Below are 20,106 nucleotides of genomic sequence, written 5' to 3' on the forward strand. Positions count from 1 at the left end.
ATGCAGTAGAAAGCCTGAAAAGCAAGGGAGGGGAAGTGGATATTTTTTCTGCTTTTGAAGCACAGGCTTTAATAAAACAAAAAACAAAAAACCCAAGAGTTTTGAGAAAAAATATCGCATAATTACAGTTTTGTTAATCCTTCATGGATTCCTTACCCTGTACACAACTTGCCTCTCAAAAAAGTAGCAGCAGATTCATTCGACTGCCTAGGATTCGTAAAATCATGTTAAAATAAATATATCTCATTTTCTGTGTTTGATATATTCTGGCAAAGTTATATGTAAATTGAAATTTTACAAATTTGGCCTTATTTCAAATATTTTTAAGGTGTTTTCAATTTAAACTGGTATTGTTTTGTAAAGCAAATAATAATTTTGTAATGCAAATAGCCCTAACTTATTTGTTTTGTAAGTTTGGGCTATTGTATTTACATTTTTTTTCTAGAAGCAAGATATATCTATAGATGATGACAGACAGTAAGACACTAACTTATAAGTAATACGGAGTAAACATTTTATTTTTATTTTTTTAAGATTTTATTTATTTATTCATGAGAGACACAGAGAGAGAGAGAGGCAAAGACACAGGCAGAGGGAGAAGCAGGCTCCAATGCAGGGAGCCTGACACGGCACTCGATCCCAGGTCTCCAGGATCAGGCCCTGGGCCTAAGGCGGCGCTAAACCACTGAGCCACTCAGGCTGTCCCAAAGTAAACATTTTAAATATATATGAAATATTTTTAGTTTTAGAAATTTAATCTAAGAACTTAGATTTTTTTGAAATAACTTTTATCTGAAGTAAGAACTGGCACCTATCCCGAAGTAGGGCAATCTGGCAAAATATTAACATAGCAAAATACTGAATTTATCCTAAGGATATAAGAGGACAATGTGTAAAAATATATGTACCAAAAAATTATTTGCAGATTGTTTATAATAACAGAAAGTTAAAAGGAACCTAAAATAGAGAGGTTAGTAAGAGAAGTCATTTAAATAAAGACATCATTTCATTTTTATGCGATGTTTAGTTATACTGCTGTCAAAAGAGTAAAAGTGAGATACCATTTTCACCTACCCTGTAGGCGACAATTTGAGTTTGATGACCTCCTGTCAACAAGTGTAGGGTAACGAGGGGGTCAGAAGTGGTGTGGGTAAGTACATAAAACACTTTCTCACTGGATGGTTGTCTGGTAGTGGCAGGGGTAGTTTTGAGTACAATCATGTTTGCCAGTCCACAAATATTTCAGAGACTGAGACAATATGACATCAACTTGAATTAATTATTTTAAATATACTCCAAAAGCCATTTTATATATTTAAGAGATTTAAAAAGAGATTAGAAAGAATTACACTATCTAATGAGGAAGTATTAAAATTTAATTTTCCTAAAATGTTTTTGCTAGACACATCTCTTATTGTTCTTTAAGGAGAAAAGATATTTCTAGACTTTCAAAACAAGTTCTAGGTAAGATCATCTTCTGTATTTGAAAGTTGGGTAGTGAATTCACTACATTTGGTAATACTCAGCATTACCTACTCCTTGGGTCTTTTTTCAGGGAGGGGGTATACTTGCTCTCTAAAATTTACTTGATTAAAATAAGTTAAGAATTACTTGACAATTCAGTTTATGGAAATGGGCTATTATTTTAAGATGTGATCCTAAAGATTTCCATTTGGTTATTTCATTTGTGTGTGTGTGTGCACAGTACAGAAAAACAGAGGTAAGGAATAATAATAACCAATAATCTCACCCTCCTAACTTAACAAATATTTTTGTCTATTTCATTCCTGGAGTTTTTCTTAGAATTATTATATTTTTTAAATACAAAATACTACGTACATACAGAAAAACACAATAAATAATAGGACTCCTGTTAGTTTCAGTATGACAAGTGAGATATCCTGAAAACTAAAAATGCTAAATAAAATATCAGAATTAAAAATTATTCTTAAATGCATCACTGAGCTGGTAGGAGACTGTGAAATATTCAGAGGCAGATGAAGTGAGAGCAAGAATCCTGGAAGAAAACTGTGCTCTGAAGTTAGCATTCTCCGTGGAGGCATCTGAAGAGCCCTGCTGGCATTAACTTTAGGTTTGGTTCGTGGTGTAGAGTAACACAGACAGGAGACACGGCAAGAACACAATCAAGGTGAAGTCTAATAGGAGACACTACCTCCTCCCCTTAAAGTTAGGACCCCATTGTGGAACACCTTCAGTGTACAGGGGAACTAGATATAAATCCACCCCACAATAGGAGTAGCAAGGAAACTTGCTTATCTTGACCATTGTGCTGGGTAGAGGGGGAAAAATGTCTCCCTCAAAAATCTATAACCATAAGCAAACCCACACAGGAATTTGTGGTCCAGAATTCACATGATCTGTAAGGACCCAAAAAACCAAAATTTTATTTTCAAGTGGTTTCAAGTTTTAATTGCTTCCAGGCACGTGGCAGAAATAAAAGAAACATTCTCTTGAGGAACCCATCTTCAAATCAGGCCTTAAAAAATCCCCGCAATTAAACACAAGAGAATCTGCTGTGAATGTCAAAACTCAGAGAACACACAAGCGATCAGGACACCATGGGGGATATCCAAGAAACAAAATGGGAGAATCAGACACCAAATAACACTGAATATTAAAATTATCAAAAAAAATAAAAATAAAAAATAAAATAAAATTATCAGTCATTCGCAAAATAAGTGTATTTTTAATCAGTGAAAGCTAATAGAGGAAATAAAAATATATAAGGAAAAAAACTAAAAGTAATCATCTTGTGAGTTTGCGAAACAAGCAGACTTTCTAAAAAAAAATTATAATTGAAATAAAAACTCCAATGGATAGGTTAAACAGAAGATTGAGCACGTTAACAAAAAACAGAAGAAATTATTCATAAGGCATGAATAATGGAAGTAGGAGACAAAGAGATAAAAAGTTTGAAAAAGAAGCCAAGAGACTTAGAGAGTAGATATTACATGAATCTCACCGTAATTTCAGAGAATAGACTTAACTGCACTAGTAATCAGGGAGATGCAAAGTGAAACAATGAGATGCCATTTTACCTTTTTCACCTTGGTAAAAATTCATGACACCCAGTTCCGGCAAGAATATTAGACAACCAAGAAATATTCTAGTGTCTAGTGGGGGATTTTAGTTGGAACAACCACTCTGGAAAGCAATTTGATGGATTTTGTTTTGGGAGTTTGGGGGTTTTGTTGTCGTTATTGTTCTTTGGTTTTGTTTTGTTTTGCAAATTATTGCATATTCCCATTCTGTAAGAAAGGAGCACATATGAATCTAGCCATTACAAACCCCAGGGACAAGTTGTATCTTGTTCAGCTACAAGGGCACCTACAAAGAGAATGAAAGTGAGACTGAGGCAGTTCTAAGGATCATCTTGGTCATTCATTCATTCATTCATTCAACTAATAATTACTGAAGGACTTTCCTGTATAGGATCAGCTCTGACTTTCTAGGGTGTGACAATACTCTGTGCATCCCCAAATCTGCTGTTTCTCCATATAGATTTCAGTGTTTAGGCTGATTTACTGCCCTTTAGACTTCCCGCTAGGGCGAGTCCAGAGTACATGAAAGAAAAGCCCAATTCATTCTGCCTTTTTGCTGGGAAGAAAAGGTGGAAACTCAGTTGAAATCCTTCACTCTCCATCCTGCAAGATTCCCCTCAGTTCTGATCTTTGCCTGACTGCTCCAGCTGGTCTGTCTCACTCAGTTCCCAGTCCTCATTTTCTATAGTAGTCGCTTGGTTATTAAAAATACACTTGCAATGAAATTTCTTGTAGTGCGGTTTAAACTGAGAAGGAAGCTTCTCACTGCTTGATCGTGATTTTTTAGTTATTTGATGGCCAGAATGATTTTTTACATCTCTTTGTATATAGCATGTATACAATGGATTGAACACAAAGTTAATTATCAGTAAAGAGTTCTTGAAAAAAAAAAAGAAAATATAAGTGATTGGATGACTTAACAAAAATGGGGGAATTACTTTTAAGTTTTATTTACCAATGTGGTCCCTTGTCCTGTGTGACAGATTCCTTTAACTGGAAATTCAGAGAGGATTTGGCATATGTATATCAAAATATATCATGTTACGTATGCCTTGATATATAGATAGCATGCTAGGTCGAAATCTAGGTGGAAGTATTGGGAACCACTTTGTCCCATAGCTATAAATTTGGTCTTTTATGATTTTAGGAAATTGTCTGCCTCTAGAGAATAACAGTATCTCCTGAATTGATGTATCCATACACTTGAATGTACTCTCAAACAGGCCCATTCAAAGCATTTTTAAACCTTGATTTTCCAATATCAGATCTCATTTTTAATTAAGGCTTAACTTCCACTCTCCCTTGCATCTCCATAGAAGGATTAGGCCAGGCCACATCACATCTGGCTGGGTCTGTGATGTCTCGGGGATTTATGAATGACAAGCGATATTAGAACTGGGGTCGTGTGCAGTCATCCTGAAATCAGAAGCTGAATGCTCCCTTCCCAGCCGTGTAGGGTTGGGGTAAACAGGTCATCAAAGGCAACATCATCTCTGCTCTCGCTTTCTGTTTTCAGAATCTTGGCTTCATAAAAATTCACAACCAGAATCTTGTGGCATTCTCTAATGAGTAACCTGTAATCAAAGCAAAGCTCTTTTTTTTTTTCTTTTTTTTTTCTGAACACTGGTTATGAAGAGGGCAAGGGAAGAAAGAGGCTGGAATGGGTGTGAGGGAGAGTCAGAAGGAGACAGGGTGGAGGGGCTTGGGGGAGCAGCACTGGGAGTTCACCAGTGGGAGAGACTGGCTCTGGACTTGCCCGGGAGACTCATGGAAAGGCAAGGTCATGGGCCTTGTCTATCAGAGTTCCCACTAATAAGATGAAAAATATGCAAACTAGTGAGTTCACACAGAAGTTCAGACATTCTTGGGGCATTACGGAGAATTATTTTGAAAACATACAATAAGATTATTGAGGGGCTAGTTTGTCAGTAAGCAGCACTGGAGGCTCTGAGAATGTGGGAGCCTTTCCTGAAACCGCACTGGGGACCACAGGTCGTGGAGGGACACTTGTCTCCCTGTGAACAGGGCTGCCTGTGTCCGGCCCATGTGTACAATTCATGAGACGGACTGAGCAGCTTGGAGCTGTCCTCATTTCCTTAGTTAACTACTACCACCAAGGCCATGTTCAGTAAGAGTCCTGGGGTCACGCCCTGGCTCCTTGAAGCTCTGGGCATCTGCCTTCTCTAAGAGGAAAGTGCTGGAAAACACGAAGAAGGGGAGCAAATACCCCTAAAGATTTAACCCGGAGAGACAGATATCTACACATAGCATCATGAGATAACATATGTGAATGTATTTTGAAAAACTGCATGTGCTACATAAATAAGAGGTAATCCTATTTTTATATAATATTATTTCATGGGACACCTGGATGGCTCAGCGGTTGAGTGTCTGCCTTTGGCTCAGGTCATGATCCTGGAGTCCCAGGATCGAGTCCCTCATCGGGCTCCCTGCATGGAGCCTTCTTCTTCCTCTTCCTGTGTCTCTGCCTCTCTCTGTGTGTCTTTCATGAATAAATAAATAAAATCTTTGAAAAAAATATATTTCTTACTGGATCCACGAACTATAGGCACTGAGCTGTGGATCAGCTGGTCCTTCAAAATAGAACCAAGAGTACCATCTTACCCAGTCCATTAATTCACCCTCGTGGAAATTCAACTGGAGTTTGAGATACATGATGGTGCTCACCTGCCAGGAGGCTCAGAGACCTTTATTTCTTAATGTTGGTTACGGGCAGATAGGAAATGAGAGAACAGACCCTGGCATCTGATAATTCATTCATGTTACTATGCATCGCTTTCTAATTTTGGAAGCCCTCTCGCTGTGCAGCCTCAGGACCATGTGAAACAAGTAGAGATTACTATCTCCAGTTTCCAAGCAAGGAAGCCAAGGCTCAGAGAGGTGGCATGGCTCAGCCTCAGGTCACAGGGCCGAGAGGCAGGTGCACCACGGTTGTGTCGTCGGTAGCCTCTAGGAAGCAATGCCCAAACGTGGCAGGATATAATCCTAAACCCAGAAAGTCAAACAACTGAACCGTAGCACCCTGGAGGCCAAAGTCCTTTCCCTATTTGCAGCTCCTGGTATTGCTGAAGAGTGTGCCTGGGGTGAGGGTGTGTGACCTGCGTCTGTTTATGTCTCGTCTGTTGTACCTTCTCTTTTGGAGCCACATGATCTCGAATAATCTGGACAAAGGAGAGCTAGCTCCAGTATGAGGGTAATTGCAGCATGGTAATACTTAACATACTCAGCACTTTCCACCTAGATGTTATCTCATTAACCTTCCCGTGTCCCAGCGAGGCATATGCGACATGCGATGTTGCTGTGGCCTCCGTTGTCAGTCCTCTTCGGAGCCCCAAGATGAGGTCCTGCGGATCTGCAGCTATATATTGCCGGGTGACTGAGGCCTGAGACTGAGGTTTCCTTTTAAGTGGAGTGACTGGAGGGCCAGCAGCAAATGCTCTCTGTTGCTGTATTCCGAGCGCAGGCACCTAGCAGTCTCCTCGCTATCAAAAGGGGTACTTGCCTCTCTTGAGCAACACTGAGGACCATGTAGGTGTTTTCAATGTCTGTCACTTACTCCTTACAGCAGCGTTGGAAGCGGGCATTACTATCCTCTCCATAGGAAACTGGTTTATAGGAGACTCGGAGATTACATACTTGCCCAAAGACACACTGGTGTTATTCGATGGCAGCACAGAGTTTGTCCCCAGCTCCAGGTGACGTCAGTCTAGACGTAAGGTCCCTGCATCCCGTGTCAAGGCTGGCTCCGTGCTTTGACCTCCTGAGCTGAAGGGACAGAGCGAGGACCCGCACAGATGGCCTAGTCATCCCCGGCTACGTGTGCAGCCGTCCCCTCCACTAGGGAGAGGGAGACCGGAGGGAGGTGACCTGGTGGCAGCCCCCTCGGAGCTCCTGGCAGCTGCTGGCATCTCAGCTCAAGTCACTATTTCCAGGGCTCGGGGGCAGCCAGGGAGTGTGCGCCCCGGTGCGGGGAGAATAGGCAGGGGTGTGAAGGGCTGTTCAAGAGCCAAATGAAAGGGGAAGGGAGGAGAGAAGTTGGAGAGAGGCTGTTTTGAGGGAGACGAGAGGGTCCTGGTGGGTCTGGGCCAACTCCCACTGTTCCAGTAAAAGCCTTGGTGGAAACACGCCTGGTGGCACCGAAAGAGTACTTGGGATTTGTGGGGGGAAAAAATGGGTTTCTTATTTTTTCTTTTAAGATTTTATTTATTTATTCATGAAAGACACAGAGAGAGAGGCAGAGACACAGAGGGAGAAGCAAGCTCCACGCAGGGAGCCTGATGCAGGACTCAATCCCAGGACCCTGGGATCACGCCTTGAGCCGAAGGCAGGCGCTCAACCGCTGAGCCACCCAGGCACCCAGAAATGGGTTTCAATACACATAACCTGCATTTTCAGATTTGTCCTGCTAAGTCCATGAAGAAAAGAATGCTCCAGTGACAATGCCAGTAAAATGAGGGAGCGATGTGCACACAGTCACATCAAGAACAAACTTTTTGAAACTGATTTTGATACGGCTTGATTGTATTTACATTAGCTTCCAGGGTTGATGTGAGTCTTGCTAATAATAGCTTTTATATAAAATTGGCTTCAAGGCGAGGGGTAGTTGTCTCAGGTTACTTGCGAGCCATGCCGTAATTGCACAGCTAGCCACTCAACTTGCAATGCCATTTGTCTGAGTAGGTCCTTGAACCCAGGCCACGGACTCAGGCGTGGATGGGCTCGAGCAGGGCCGCTCCACACCCGCTGCCTGCTGACTCGCGTGCTGTGTGTACTTTAATTAAGGGTGTTGACATGGTCAGAGGAACGGACCAAATGCAATACTCACTTTTACATTCTTCCATGGAAAAGTGAATTGAGATTAGGATCAACGTTACTAATAAACACTCCGGAAATAATCAGCCACCTTCCCCGAGGCTACATTTCTCATGCAACGTCCTCGTTCTGGGCATATGACTAATCTCAAAGCTCTGATAAGTTGTGTGTGTTCAATGTAAATTATAAACTGGATGTCATGCTGCCATGTTGGCCTTCTAGCAACAGAACAAGTATTTCCAGCTCTGTCAGGTCAAACTTAGAACCTAATGAATACTTTTGGAGGTCTGATTCCTCACCCACTTGAATTTCAGTAATTTATCTTCTCTAAACTAGCAGAAAATCACAAACTTGAGGTAGTCATTTGATTATTCCCATTGACTTAAGTAGGTGAATAATAAACCGCCCAAAGACTCATGTTTTCCACTCTTGTCTTTTTGCAATTGGACAGACTTTCATCTGCGGGGGCCCGTGTCAGGGTTTTATCATTCCTACTGGCAGATTCTGTCTTAAATCCAGGCACAGCCTCTCTTGCTTTAATTCAGTCTCCACTCCCAGTTAGGTCTTCGGAAGTCATGGGGAATAATTGTTTGATGCTCCATCCTTGAAACCTTCCATGAATTTGGAAACAGCAACCAGGTTTATCCAGAGGCTTCTCTACCAGGATATAAAACCCTGATTCCTTTTAACTTTCCATTTTGACTCTGTGTCCTCCAAGAGAGGCTCCTAAATCTTCTCTGGTGTCTTCCCATTTTTATTGTGTGGTAATGTAGTTAGGATGCATCCAGGAGCTCATTCTCTCGAAGTGAAGCAGGTGACTCCAGCTCAACCATACCACGGGGAATGTCTCTGCAGTCTTATGTCCTCTCTCATATTGTCAGGTGGCTGCAACCGTTCCTGATACCCCCATGCAATCCCCAGAGGAAAGAGGGTGTCTCCTTCCATGAGTCTCTCTGTACTATAAGAAAAGCCTTTTCCCAAAACTCCCCAGGTGACTTACTCTCAGACCTCCCGGAGGCTAGAATTGGGCCACAGGCCAGGGGAAGGGGACTGCCAGGATTGTGCAGGCCAGTAACCATTCATGCCCCCACTTTAGCCCCACCAGAGGAGTCATTTCCTGAGTACAAAGCTCTGTGGATAGTGAAACTTCAAACAAAATCAAAGTCCTACCAGCAAGGATCAAAGGGGGAAGGGACATGGTCACTGTTAAGTGGGCAGGCAGCTGTGTTTGCCACAGGTGAGCAAAAATGAGGAACAAAACTATTCTTCACGTGGTTCAAAATATTCACAGTAAAACAACAAAACAAGCAATAACTGAAAACCCATTAAGTGCCAGGTACTGTGGGAGCTAGCAAGGATGCAAAGATGAGCACCACGTGGTCCTTGACCTGCAGAGCTAGCAAGCCAACTGGGCAGCCCGTGTCATTTCAAAATTGCATAGTAAGCGGTAAGAGAGAGGCATGTACCTAGCATTCTAGAAACACAGAGAGGGATCCCTTAAAACTCAACTGAGGGGGTATGATTCCTGGGGAAAGGCCAAGTAAACTGACTGTGGATGCTGAGAGTGAGTGAGAATGAATTAGACTAAGAAAAGGAGGCTGGGGAGGCACTATGGGGTACATGACTCTTGATTTTCTAATCTTTGTATAATATTTTATGTTTTATTATTATGGCTCCTCTACAGTCGATGAAATAGAAAATCCCTTTCAAGCCTGAGGGTGGTGTGCACTGCAAGGGTCATTTCCCATGAGTTCAGTTTTTCATATTTTGTATCTGGATGAAATCCATTTTATGATCACTGAATTCCATATTTAAACAAGGAAGCCACTCATCCAGTAGGAAAATGTGTGAGGGAGTGAAAACGAATGCAATTCTAATCAATATGATGTCGCTGGCTCTGTAAACAGGTTTGTTTTTAAGTATTATAGGACAACTCTAGTGATTGGAACTGAGGAGGAATCAGAATGAGTAGAAGTCTATCACGTAGAATTGTTTTATTACTTGTGGCTATGTTAGGATAGCAAAGAGTTGCTTATGAGGAGTGTGTGTTAGATTGATGAGAATGATTTCCTTAGCATATTCACTACCTCCTTAAAAATGCTCCTCGGGTGATGGGGCACCAGGGTGGCTCCATCCATTGGGCGTCCAACTCTTGGTTTCGGCTCAGGTCATGATCTTGGGGTTGTGAGATCGAGCCCCTTGTTCACCCCCGCACTGGGCATGGAGACTGCTTGAGATTCCTCTCTCTCCTTCTACCTGCCCCCATGCTCATTCTCTCTCTCTCTTTTTCCCCGTCTCAAAAAAAAAAAAAAACTGTTCTTCAGATGGCAAGAGACACTGAAAACAAACTCTTCTCTCCTCCTGCATCCTTTTTTTTTTCTTTAACACATGTAAACTTTGGCCTGATTTGTGCTGAGTTGATTAGAGAATTATGAATGTAAAGAATAATGGCTTTTTAAAACTTTCTTAGATGGCTTTGGAGTTCTGTATGCATGTTTTCATGGGAATGCAATCTTCCTGTTATAAATGAATAAAAGATATCTATTCCAATAAACACCCAAGGAAACGTTATGAATAGGCAATTCAGTGTAACAGATCATGTAAAATAGGGTTAGATTCCTTAACAATCAAAGAAATGAAAACTAAATCTAGATATCAACAGTCAAATCGGCAGGGTTTTTTTTTTAAGAGACTTTATTTATTTATTCATGAGAGACACACAGAGAGAGGCAGAGACACAGGCAGAGGGAGAAGCAGGCTCCCTGCAGAGAGCCCGACGTGGGACTCGATCCTGGGTCTCCAGGATCATGCCCTGGACTGAAGGTGGTGTTAAACCACTGAGCCACCTGGGCTGCCCTCAAATCGGCAGTTTTTATAAAAGTATAAATGAGGGACACCTGGGTGGCTCGGCAGTTAAGAGTCTGCCTTCAGGGATGCCTGGGTGGCTCAGCAGGTTGAGTGCTTGCCTTGGGCCCAGAGCATAATCCTGGAGCCCCAGGATCGAGTCCCACATCGGGCACCCTGCATGGAGCCTCCTTCTCCCTCTGCCTGTGTCTCTGCTTCTCTCTCTCTCTCTCTGTGTCTCTCATGAATAAATAAATAAAATCTTTAAAAAAAAAAGTATAAATGAGTAAATAAAGTGCTTATGCCCAGGGCTGGTAAGAGGGTAGAGACATGAGCACAATGTTTTATTGTGTTTAGAGAGATGTATGTATAAGGATGTTTACTCTAGGACCATTTGTCTTTTTGGGGTTTTAAAATTTTTAAAACAACTTAAATGTCCATTAACAGAACACTGTTAAATAATGGCATAGTCATGTAATGGAATATTAGATATCTGTCAAAACAACGAGGTATCTCTGTATACACTGAGTCTTTAAAATCTCAAGATGTATTACATACACCAAGCAAGCAGAGAGCAGAGTAAGAGTTATCTCTATGTACAGGTATGGAGAAAATCACATTTCTGGAAGGATAAATAGGAAACTGTTACCGTAGTTACAGTGGTTACTTTCAGGAAAAAGACTAGAGGTAAAGGATGGAAGACTTTTACTTTTCACTTTATACTTTTATGTGTGGTTTCAATTTGTGCAAGAATTGCTTTATTTTAAAAGATGAAACGTAGTTTGTTTTTTGTTTTTTTTTTTTTTTTTTAATAGGTTATCTCTTCGGGATTCCTGGGTGGCTCAGCGGTTTAAAGCCTGCCTTTGGCCCAGGGCGTGATCCTGGAGACCCAGGACTGAGTCCCACGTTGGGCTCCCTGCATGGAGCCTGCTTCTCCCTCTGCCTGTGTCTCTGCATCTCTCTCTCTCTGTCTCTTGTGAATAAATAAATAAACTCTTCATTAAAAATAATAAATAGGTTACCTCTTCATGACTTGACATGGGAAAGTATAGACAAATCAGAATGTTATGACCCTGTTAATGATCCTATTTATCTGGAGAAAGCTGTAGACCTACATAGTGTTGTATTAAGAAGTCTGGATAAAAATAACTTGAACTCTGATCAATGTGGTTGCCTCATAGCCAGAGTAGAAAAGTACTGACATTATGACATTATAGAAACCTTCATTTTCTCTGTACTGTTGACTTTTGTACAGTTGCTAGTGAATTATCAGAAAGAAAAACATAAATTTTTCCAAGTGAGGGGAAAAAGTTAAAAAAAAAAAAAAAAGGGAAATCTAGTCCTCCCACTCCCTTTTGCGTGAAGTGCTCCTGTCTGCCCTGTGCAAAAACATGGCTTTGGCTCGTCCCTCACCTGGCTCATCCAAGCTCACTCTCACTTACTTCCCTTTTAAATCCCATCTGCAGGGGAAGCCTTTGTAGTCCGAGTGGGATTTCTCCTCTGATCCCACTTATCTACCCAAGGCTTACCCAACTAGAAAAACTGGAAAATAAAAATCAAAACAGAACGTTCAAACGAGATGCTGAAAACTAGCCCAACCTGTACATGAAGCCAGCATGTCTCATTCTCATACCACCAGGCTGCAGCACAGGCTGGGGACCCGAGCCCCCGTGAGCCCCTCCAGTTTGCACCCCGTCCTCTTTCTCGCCTACTCATCCTCCCTGTTGCTCTAACTTGGGGAGGCTGGTGAGGCAGGAGGGGTGCTATGGAAATAAAAGGCGATTAACTGCGTCATTGTGTGAGCCCTGGAGGATAAGATTGGTATCGTGCATTTGGTGCGAACACTGCCTAGAAAATTAGGAGAACCCAGGATGTCCGTGAACACAAGTGTGCTCTGAACTTGTGAAGAACATGCAGTGACGATCCGATCCCGACGATTTATCTTTTCAATTATTTTTTATTTCAGAACACTTAAATGTCAGTTGCAGTCTTACATGGGAGCAGTGCCACGAGGATGTGACTTGCTCCTGTGCCACCAGCAGTACTTGTGTTGACACACTCGCCAGCCTCCTCCCCATTCCTCCTGTGTGAGCTGCTGTAGCAGCTAGGACAAGTGCTCAGAGGTGTCCAAGCACTGGGAGTTCGGGAAAGAACCTTCGGTGAAAGTACACATCCGATCACCACTTCTTTCCGATCACCACTAGGAGAGGGGACCCAGGAAGCCCACACGAGGGGAAGTGGCCAAGCAGAGATTTCTAGAGCCACAGTGATGATTTAACCTACCACGCAGCTCTTGCTTACCATTTTTGGAATCTTCTGATGACTCTCGTGTCAGAACAGCCCAAGTGCTGGCACAGCAGACAAAAGAGAGTAGTTTTCCTTTGTTGAGTTGGGAAAGTATTTAAACGGCAAGGCTGTCTCCCTCCTGGGGCTGGCTGACTTGTGTCCCCCCAAAATAGATATGCTGATGTGCTAACCCCCAAACGTCAGAACGCGACCTCATTTGAAAAGAGGGTCTTTAGATATTTGATCAAGTGAAAATGAGACCATTGGCTGATGTCCTGATAAAAGGGGGCCTAGAAAAAAAAAAGTGGGGGCCCAGAGACAGACACGCAGTGGGAAGAGGATGACACAGGTGAGGGGACAGAGGATTGGGGTGCTGATGCCTCTACAAGCCCAGGAATGCTTGAGGCTACCAGAAGCTGGGAGAGAGGCCTGGAACAGACCCTTCCCTAGAGCCGCCAGACGGAGCACAGCCTTGACCACACCATGACGTTGGACTCCGGGCCTTCAGAGCTGCAAGGTAAGTTTCTGTTGATTAAGTAGATATGCACCCACTTGATGATTCTTTGCTGTGGCAGCCTTAGGAAACTGATATGGCTACTCAAGTGGCCCATCCTTAACAATGGTCAGGAAAAAAATGAAGGGAGAAACCTCAGCCCATTCCAGCAGAGGATAGTTGTGTGACAAAATAACTAACAGGAGTGGCTTTTCCACTGTGGTGGTAGATTTTTCTGGGAGCACTCAGCCTGGAGATAGTTCTGTTTCAGTGGAATACAAAGAGCCAGTAAACCCTCTGTCTGCGGCGTGGCAGAGAGGAGAGGTGCGGAGCCCAAGGTAGGCTGGCAGAGAGCATGCCGTCCTAATTTGGACCATTGCCTGGCTCTGTGCAGGAGCCAACACTGTGCACGCAGCTGCTTAAAGCCCAACATTTTAAGGGTGTCTTGATGGCTCAGTGGTTGAGCGTCTGCCTTTGGCTCAGGTGATGACCTTGGGGTCCTGGGATCGAGTCCCACGTTGGGCCCCCTGCTCAGCAGAGTCTGCTTGTCCCTCTCTCTCTGCTTCCACTCATGCTCTCTTTCTCAAATAAATAAATAAAATCTTTTTTTTTTTTTTTTTAAAAAGCACATTTTACGAAATGGAGACAGAGACAGAGTTCATCAAAGGGAATGAAAGACCAGGCAGTGACCCTTCTGATGCCAACCATGGAGACAGGAATTAGGGGCAAGAGGGTTCACAAGCAAAAGAGAACTGAAAATCTCAAGAATACCAGCAACTGGACCCGATCTGGCCAAGGACATTTTCCTTTTGCCTTATTTATTTCCTCTTTCTTTGTCTTTTACTTTATAATGGTCTTGGGAAAAATCACCACTAAATTGGAACCCCAGTGCTTAATCTTTGTATGTATATTTGTGAGAATAGAATTAATTCCTGACTGTGTGTGTGCATGTGTGTGATTCTGTTCTATGGATTCAGTTCTCAGCTCATCCTTCTGTTATCTTTTTTAGAGGAAGCCAAGAAACGAAAACAAAAATCCTCAAATGTTGTTAAAGAGAAGCCCCTGGACCAAAAGGGCCCCGTGAAGGCGGCCGAGAGCGGGCAGACGGGAGGCCTAAAGCTGCCTCACCCGGAAGGACTCCTGGCTTCCCCGGGGATGCGCTCTACTCACACCCAACCTCGGTCTGTTCCAGATGGACAAAGGCCTCAGCCCTGAGTCTTTGTTTTCATTGTCCTAAGACCCAGCTCTTCTCTCTTTTGTCTCAAGAGTAGGCCAGGGTGGGGGGAGCGGAAGCCTGACATCAGAGAGGATCCTAGCGAACACTAATTTCCCCTACTTACCTCTCCCTAAAAAAGGGTGAAATAAAAGAGACTTCTTTTGTCAAAAACAAAACAAAACAAAAACAAAAAACATGTGAAAAGCGCAGGTTTGTTGTTGTTTTGAAGATTTTGAACAGACGAGGTATTTTCCTTGGTGTTCAGTTTCAAAATCAACACGCTGACACCTGCCCGTAAAAGGGAAAACGGAGTCGGCTCTGGCATCAGCCCTCCCCAGCAGCACTCCGAAGAGAAAGGAGAGGCGTCTGCTTGGCCCCTGCTGCCCCCGCCCCCCAACTAATGACTGTACGATGCTTCAGGACCCGCCCTGGCCACCCTGGTCACCCCAGGTGCTGGGAGGGGCAGGAGGAGAGGTCATGCTGTTTGTCCCTTAGGTCCTCTTACTACTGCAAGGTAGGTCAGATTGTTTTTCTGAGAGCTTGTTGTTCATCTGGCTTTTCAAAACTTACTGTGCTTCCTTTTTTTTTCTTTCTTTCTTTTTCTTCTTCTTCTATTTGCTGAAGGATAAGATGGAAATAAACTTGCCACAGTGTTAACTGTCACAGATTGTCCCTCCGCTGAACCACTAAGTGGCAGCCAGGCAGCTCTAATAGGCATGGTTTCTTTATAAACATACCTGGAAATATTTTAAAAATTAAAAAAATAAAAATGGGGGCACCTGGGTGGTTCAGTGGTTCAGCATCTGCCTTGGGCCCAGGGCGTGATCCTGGGGTCCTGGGATTGAGTCCTGCATCAGGTTCCCCTGCAGGGAGCCTGCTTCTCCCTCTGTCAGCGTCTCACTGTGTGTCTCTCATGAATAAACAAATAAAATCTTTTAAAAATATAAAAATAAAATAAATTTTTTAAAATGCCAAGGGTGGGCCTGGGTCACAGCCAAGCCAGGAGAAATAAGCATATTCTGGACAGGGACAGTCGCACCCTGCACCCCACCAGAGGTTGGTTTGAAGTAATTTAGGGTCAAGTGGAAACACTGATTATACTTCACCTGCCACGTCTGATGACCGTGACCTTTGGTTTTAGGTTCTAGAGAGTCTGGGTTCTAGCTGGCTCGGCAGCTGCTCTGAGTGGCTCTGTACTTTACACTCAGTCATGTTGTGTAGACAGTGGCGTGGGGTAGAGCCTGTGAGGCGAGTGCTGACCAGGCAGTGTGTAAGGGACAGCTTCTGGCCTGTGGCGTCTGTGGCATCTGTCGCTGGCCCAGCACTCACCTTGACTTCCTCCTGCTTCCTTCCCTTCGTGTCATCTGGGTTCCTGGGAGGGACACTTGCCGCTGCCAGCAGAGGAGACTGCCTGGGGACCAAGGGAGGATGGGGAAGTCGTTAGCGTGACTCAGCAGGGCCTTCCCGGGCCCACTCCAGCCTAGTCGGGGCACCTTCTTGGGCCACTCCAAGGAGGGCGCTGGGAAGGGACCTGCGGTCAAAGGGCACAGAATAGGCAACGGGAGCATCAAGGAGAGGAAACAAGCGGCCCAGAGATAAAGAAATCAGAGCTGGGAGGAGAGAAATAAATAGAAGCGAAGATGACACATCATACCAGATCCACAACACGGGGGTGGGGGGGGACGACACCATAGAGACGTGAGACACTGAGCTGGCCCTGCGGAGAGAAACGGTTCAACAAACAAACTCAGAAGCCCCTACAGGAAAGGACAGAACCAAATGGAAGTAAGGAACCGAACCCCCAACAGGAAGGACGTCTGAGAAAGGCGGAGGAGGGAAGGAGAGAGAAGCCTGTGTGGCGGAGCCCAGGGAGGACACGGGGCCCAGGCGGCCAGGACGGTTCTCGGGGTGCACCTGGCGCCCCAAAGCCTCTACCGGCTGATCACGGGAGTAAGAGCGTCTGTCGCTCCCTCGTGGAGCCCCCCAGGACCCCTCAGAGGTGCGAGGAAACCCGGCGGGAGGAAAACCCCCCATCTGCCCCCAGATGACTTTTCCCTAAAATTTCCTTTAGGGACAGACCTTCTCTGGGTCCTTAGAGTGGATCCCCTGTCGGGGTGGTGAGCGGCCAAGCTTCTCGGTGCCCAGGAATCCCAGGGTAAATGACAAAAATACCTCGGTTCCTAAGAACCTGGATAAGAACACGAAGTCGTTATTCGCATGACCCCCCCATTTTGGGAGACTGCCTCCCCCCAGAAAGTTAGAAGTTGCCTCCTGGGTTGAACTAATTGGACACGTGGAATAATGAAAAAGTGTAAGGAAAGCACAAACGATGGACGCAACCCATTGCTGTTACTAAACATTATGATAAATTACCAAAAAGACGCCTCTCCGCCCCCTTCCGTAATTTCAGGTTATTAATTTTATTCATATATGAGTAATTCTTTCCTCGCACACCTCTCTTGGCCTGTTTCTCTAATGAGGAAACAGGAAAAAAAAAAAAAAACAGGCAGGAGATAAAATACTCCAATTGGAGCTGAAGCAAATGAAAGAAGATATCAGAAACAAATAACATTATCAGCTTTTAGCCCCATAATAAGCTCTTATTTATTTAGACCCTATTAATTTGGAATTTATAATAACTTGATTGGGATCTGGGCAGAAATTTTCCTTCATTTAGCAAACTCTGTCTTCCTAAGGAGTACAGAAGAGCGATGTAAATGAGCTTACAAGGGGAATGTTTGAAATACATCTTTGAGCACTTCAGGCAATTTCATATATGAATAATTAATATAAGAATACATATCATTCTTATCCAATAATTATCTAGTAATTCAGAAGGAATTTGTTAGGTCACTCTGCAGAGGAGGGAGCTGTGGGTTTATCACCAAATAGCTCTGTGACCATAGGCAAGGAACCTAACTTCTTCGGGGCTTTGTTTTTCTTACCTGTAACATCAGGCTGATAACACCAAGTCGGCCTCATTCAAGGGCTTCTTGGGAACATGAAAGAAGACAATGGGTGGGCGTCCATGTTGAACTTCATAGGGTATTGGGAAAATCTATCTTATTTTAAATGAATTTACAATTCATACTTTTCACTAATTCCAGTCGGACCTTCAGTCCAACTGTCTACAGCAGTGAGGTTTTTAAGCTTTTATGCGGCTTCAGTGAAAGGAAGTTCCCCCAATGAAAGGTTGTGCATGTGTGTATATGTACATACACACACACGTATGGATATAAACATTTATCTTCTTTCCACGCCTTGTACCCTCAAAAGATCTTTGTAGTCACTTTTGGTATTCAGAGTACACTAAATGTACTTAACACGTTACAACTGAAGAAGCTTGTGTGTACTTGAAAGAGTCTGAGTGTTGGGAGTCTGATGAGCTCGGGTTCAAATCCAGGGTCTTCCATATAGATGACAGCCTGAACAATGTTCTCGTCCAACCCCAGTTTCTTTGTCGATAAGTAATAATACCAACTGTGTGGAACTTCTATAAAGACCAGGGGAGTCTGTACCTAGCATAGTGCCTTAGGACCGAGTAGGCACTCCAAAGAGACGATGGTTATTAATATGAAAGATAAGTTGCCTTGAAGTGGTATTTGCATTGGAGAAAATACTCAGGACTTGTCACTTTGAATCTCCTGCTCCTGGTACAACATAGCTCCCCAAATACGAAGTCAAGTAGAAGTCAAGTAGAGTCCCAATCACAGTGTCCTGTACAGTTTTGGTTTTTGCTTTTTACACATAGACAACCTATATTGCTTTTGGTGTAATGTATATTGCGAAGTATCAAAATAATGTTTCCTCAGTTTTAAGACACTTGCTTTTTCACAACTGAATGTTTTGGAAATCAGAATGAGCTTTAGAGTCAGTGTCAAGGGCAGCCCCGGTGGCGCAGCGGTTTAACGCCGCCTGCAGCCTGGGGTGTGATCCTGGAGACCCGGGATCGAGTCTCACATCGGGCTTCCTGCATGGAGCCTGCTTCTCCCTCTGCCTGTGTCTCTGCCTCTCTCTCTAGGTCTCTATGAATAAATAAACAAAATCTTAAAAAAAAGAAAAAAAAGAATCAGTGTCAAAATAAACACGTCAACTGTTAGGTATAAGGGTTGCTAAGAAGAATTGTCATTTGCTTGTGATGGGTGAATTCAGACAGATTTCTCAGAGTAAAGAATTTTCAAAGCCAGGAATTACTGGTATTTATGCTCCACTCAGTTGCAAAACATCTGTCTGTCAGGCTTTTCAAGAGAAGCTGTTGAACTTCCTGCAAGATGTAATCAATTTTTAAAAATTTCAGATTATGAGCAGCCCAGGTGGCTCAGCAGTTTAGCGCCGTTTTCAGCCCAGGGCCTGATCCTGGAGACCTGGGATCGAGTCCCACGTCGGGCTTCCTCCATGGAGCCTGCTTCTCCCTCTGCCTGTGTCTCTGCCTCTCTCTTGCCCTCTGTGTCTCTCATGAATAAATAAATAAAATCTTAAAAAAAAATTTAAGATTCTAAATCAGGTGCTGCAGAGGTCAAACTCACAGGCACTTTTATGAAAGTGTCACCTTTGCTTGAACTGCCAGTGTTCTAGTGAATCCAAGGCCTGTGGAGAATATGAGTTATGATGTGGGTGTGAATAAAACGTGTGCTGTTTATTGGTTAAAAAAATGTATACGTTCAGTGTTGCATTTCTGGTTTTCTCTCTCTGATTACAACTATCTTTTTAATTAGATAAAGTAATCTTTCTTCTAATTGACAGACTCAGCAGAGAAAGCTTCTCGCTTTTAAAGTCACGGGTTAATGTATAATTAAATTTATACTAGAGATGTCTGCACTTTTGCTTTATGTATGTTATACTTCAATACAACACTTAAAAGTTACAGAGAGATGTTCCCGTGTATTTAGCTTAAATAACTGAAGATGTATCAAAATATACCAGTTATAGCTTTCAAACTAGCAAGTATAATTTTTTTAAGTTTGTGGATTTTTTTTAGTAATCTCTCCACCCAACACGGTGTTCGAACTCATGACCACGAGATCAAGAGTTGCATGCTCTTCTGACCAAGCCAGGCAGGTGCTCCTGAATGAGTAAGTATAGTTGATCATTTATAGAACATACCTGCTTGGTAAGTTCTAAATGGTATGGTCTAAATCCTGGACCCCTTCCTATTGCCCCTGTACGTCTACCGCCCTTAAGAGAGAAAAGAAAAAGATAGTAATCAAGGACTTTACTAAGTCTGTTCCTCAGACTCAGAAACCCCACACTGTCATCTTGGTCAAAGAGGGACCGACCAGGGGATGCCAAGCTGTGCTTCCTGTTGCCAGCCTGGAAGGTTAGGCCTGTTTAAGCTTCCTCTGTGACTTCTCATTTGTGAATTAGTTCTAACC

The 20,106-nt window shown here is 43.3% G+C and overlaps 1 long non-coding RNA gene across 11 annotated transcripts in view; it reads left to right on the top strand.

The window, feature by feature from the left end:
* The window catches only part of LOC112659837 (uncharacterized), a 108,845-nt gene that overhangs the window by 74,131 nt on the left and 14,608 nt on the right, over positions 1 to 20,106 (top strand). For 6 of the 11 annotated variants that reach the window (XR_004813503.2, XR_007404195.1, XR_007404189.1 and 3 more), the window contains 3 exons: positions 12,706 to 13,542; positions 14,528 to 15,248; positions 19,713 to 19,806. This is a non-coding gene — a long non-coding RNA (uncharacterized LOC112659837). Of the gene's footprint in view, positions 1 to 11,554; positions 11,716 to 12,705; positions 13,543 to 14,527; positions 15,249 to 19,694; positions 19,807 to 20,106 lie in introns of all 11 variants that reach the window. The other 5 variants (XR_007404191.1, XR_007404190.1, XR_007404194.1 and 2 more) reach the window with 4 other exon arrangements.

The sequence above is a fragment of the Canis lupus genome, chromosome 2 (assembly GCF_003254725.2).
Source record: "Canis lupus dingo isolate Sandy chromosome 2, ASM325472v2, whole genome shotgun sequence".
Taxonomy (NCBI): domain Eukaryota; kingdom Metazoa; phylum Chordata; class Mammalia; order Carnivora; family Canidae; genus Canis; species Canis lupus.